This window comes from Electrophorus electricus, chromosome 22 (assembly GCF_013358815.1).
Source record: "Electrophorus electricus isolate fEleEle1 chromosome 22, fEleEle1.pri, whole genome shotgun sequence".
In the NCBI taxonomy this organism is placed as follows: domain Eukaryota; kingdom Metazoa; phylum Chordata; class Actinopteri; order Gymnotiformes; family Gymnotidae; genus Electrophorus; species Electrophorus electricus.
Window position 1 is genome coordinate 13,741,255 of NC_049556.1, and position 3,869 is coordinate 13,745,123.

Sequence of the window (3,869 nt, forward strand, 5' to 3'; positions counted from 1 at the left end):
ATTTGGAACCCCCCTAGGAACTCTGATAGCATCAAGGTGAACTTTATCATCGAAACTTTCTGGTACTACAGCACACTTTTCAATGTGATGATGTGTTTGTTGAGCATAACGATGAGTTTCCGTTAATGCTGGTTCTGGTACTGGAATCACAGAACATTGCGCTAATAGCATAACTTTGGCACATAAACCTGTCCATTTGGCTGCCAGGGTCACATATAATCTCTTATGTCCACATACCCAATAAACATCAGGAACCATTACACTGTCCCAATAAACATCAGGAACCACTACACTGTCCCAATAAACATCAGGAACCACTACACTGTCCCAATAAGTGGTGATTAGGGCATGACTAGGCAAAATTCTCGAGTATGTAATTTCACCAGTCGCATTATCAAAGTAGTTGAGGGTAGCGTTTATACTGTTCACACGGCTAGGGGCATGGTCTGAAATCCAAATTCTTTCACATTGCCCTGAAAGATTTCCCATCTTCGGACCTGTTCCTCCCGTACTATAAAAACGATCTGGAAATATTGTCGTGTTTAACCATTCTGCCTTTATGTCAGTTTCATGACCTCCTACAATATAACATTGACGGGTGAAAGGATACTATTATACCTGTTCAGGAAGTGCCTGCATTCTGGCCTACTTATTGAAGCATAACAGGTGCAGCTTTTATACATCAGACACCAGAAGGCGCATGGCATTCCCCTAATGCATGTGGAGGAGTTAAATCGAAGAGGCAAAATGATTGGCTTGATTTTCCCTTTTTAGCGCATGTAATGCAACTATCTTTTGTAATGGTACGAGCTGTGTAACTAATGTATGATAATCACACATTATCTGGATGTGTAAATGCAGTATACATCCTTTGCATGGAGGAGGCAACGCTGTGTTTGCGACGTACACACCTCTGGGTAGCTGTCTGGTTGGTGTAGTTAAGAGCACTCGTGTGATTCAAGCCCACTATAACAGTGAGATTATCACAGCCTGACATGACAGCACACGCACACACATACACACAGATTCTCACGCACACACACACACGCTCACACATGTACACACACTCACTCACACACACACTCACACATATACACTCACACACGCTCACACATATACACACACATACACTCACACACACACACATACACTCACTCACACACATACACACACATACACACTCACACAGTTTTGTAAAGTATTTTCTTTTGTTCTCTCCTCTAATTTCTTTAATATAATGTAACTTATTCTATAATGTAACTATAATGTAACTTATTCTATAATGTAACCATAATGTAACTTATTCTATAATGTAACTTATTATATAATGCAACTATAATGTAACTTTTCTATAATGTAACTTATTATATAATGTAACTTATTCTATAATGTAACCATAATGTAACTTATTCTATAATGTAACTATAATGTAACTTATTCTATAATGTAACCATAATGTAACTTATTCTATAATGTAACTATAATGTAACTTTTCTATAATGTAACTTATTCTATAATGTAACTATAATGTAACTTATTCTATAATGTAACTTATTCTATAATGTAACTATAATGTAACATATTCTATAATGTAACTTATTCCTGCCAGCATTGCTGAATTGAGTTGAGAGAGAGAGAGAGAGACAGAGACTGAGACTGAGACTGACCAAGATGCAGAGAAGTTTGCCTAGACACAAACATTTGTGCAGACTGTTATGGACTCAAGTTTGTCAAATCTGTCAGCAGAACATTTTCTGTGACCTGTATGTGTCTGTCAGGCCTGCTGGCTAAACTGAGTAACCAAGGAACTAATGTCTATAAACATCAAAGGTCCAAAGGCATTTTATGGTTTTAAAGTTTCCTGGTTACGATTTTTGTCATTCATGTGAAATTATTTGAGTGTAGAGTTGAGGGTGTAGAGTTGAGCATGTAATGTCCCACTCACCGGTGTTAGACTTCACTAAAGTGAATCTGATGGAAATGTTATGGAATCAATCAGCCATTAAGACTTATGGAATGCTGTCGGTTTCGCTGGAATGTCAGATCTGTGAATTCTGTTGGTACTGGGAATGCTGTTGGATGTGGGAAATAACACATTTGGGAATGCTATCGGATCTGGCAATGGTCTTGGATCTGATGACGCTTTTTATTCTGGGAATGTTGTCAGATGTGGAATACTGTCAGATCTGGGAATGGCATCTCCCTTCTGGGTGTGTGTGTTGGTATGAAAAGGTTCCTGCTGGAGTTCCTGTTATAATGGTGTGGTGGAGCTTTATAATGGTTACGGTGTTGATGTTGTGGAGTGTTATAACGGTGTTATAATGGTGTGTTGGTATGTTATAATTGTGTGTGGATTGTTATAATGGTGTTATGGTGTTATCGTGTGTGGAGTGTTATAATGGTGTGTGGAGTGTTATAATGGTGTGTGGCATGTTATAATGGTGTGTGGAGTGTTGTGGTGGTGTGTTATAATGGTGTTATAATGGTGTGGTGGAGTGTTATAATGGTTTGTGGAGTGTTGTGGTGGTGTGTTAAAATGGTGTGGTAGAGTGTTATAATGTTGTTATAATGGTGTTTGGAGTGTTGTGGTGGTGTGTTATAATGGTGTGTGGAGTGTTGTGGTGGAGTGTTATAATGGTGTTATAATGGTGTGGTGGAGTGTTATAATGGTGTGGTGGTGTGTTATAATGGTGTGTGGAGTGTTGTGGTGGTGTGTTATAATGATGTGTGGAGTGTTGTGATGTTGTGTTATAATGGTGTGGCGGAGTGTTATAATGGTGTTATAATGGTGTGGCGGACTGTTATAATGGTGTTATAATGATGTGTGCGTGTGTGTGTGTGTGCGTGTGTGTTCATGTGTGTGTGTTTGTGTGCGCACGCAGGTCCGTGGCCGTTCTCAGTGAGTGTATGAGGAACAAGGTTGTGGTGAAGTTCTTGCGTGAGCATCAGGAGAGTCTGAGCCACTCCCTCCCTCTGAGCTCCTGTCTGCTGTAACCATCTTCCAGGTCCTTCCCATCCTTTCTTGCCAACCTCAGCCAACTGCTGAGCCATTTCTTCTCCAAATGCTTTGAGCTCTTGTTGCACTTTCTCTCTGTCTTGCTGACTACACACATCATCTTGTTCCCTCTGCACCTTCTGATTCTTTCTGCAGAACATCCTGTTTCCTTTCCAGTTTTTCTTCCATTCTTCTCATTTCCCGTCGTACGTCGTCTTGTATCTGTGTTGCTTGTTCTTCTGCTATTGTTCTTCTATTCTTACTTCTAATTACTTCTATTCTTAGTACTCGACTGTAGTTCGTGTCTCCATTTGTCCTTCCTGTATGGAGTGTTTGGATGAAATTCTGCTTCTGGACTTATGTGAGTTCCCTCTAGAAATGGAGTTGCCCTGTTATTTGTTGAATGAAGGGGTTCCACTGGGCTTAGGAGGGCTGGGTTTAATTGAGATGTCCCACTCCTAGATGGATAGCCTGGTGTCCTCAGTTCTTCTGTTGGGTGTCTGGCTTTCATCAGGTGATTTTATTCTCGTGGTACCCCTCATTTTCACTTCTGCTTCCACCCATTCTCTTGTTGCTAATACTGGGTATGTTCTTGCTGTTTTCTTCTGGTTTGGGACGGAGGGTGGTGGTTTCTCTTTTACTGTTTGAGGTTGCTCACAGCACATCTCTGCTTCATTTTTCTTTTTGTATTCCAGTTATTTTTCTTTAACTTATCTTGCGTGTTTTTCAAATGCTCGTAATATTACCAGTTCCCATTGTTGTTTGATCTCTTGAGTTTTCTTTGTGCTCTTCACCTGCTCTATAAGTCCCGTAGCCATTTGGCAGGTTTCTTCATCAAAGGATCCTCTCACAGGCCAATGTGTGTCCTTTTCTT

General features: G+C 40.2%; 1 long non-coding RNA gene across 3 annotated transcripts in view; it reads left to right on the top strand.

The window, feature by feature from the left end:
- LOC118240588 overlaps positions 1-3,863 on the top strand; it is a 10,623-nt gene extending 6,760 nt beyond the window's left edge. For 2 of the 3 annotated variants that reach the window (XR_004775503.1, XR_004775500.1), the window contains exon 4: positions 2,883-3,863. This is a non-coding gene — a long non-coding RNA (uncharacterized LOC118240588). The remainder of the gene's footprint in view (positions 1-2,882) is intronic. The other variant, XR_004775501.1, reaches the window with a different exon arrangement.
- The last annotated feature ends 6 nt before the right edge of the window (positions 3,864-3,869 follow it).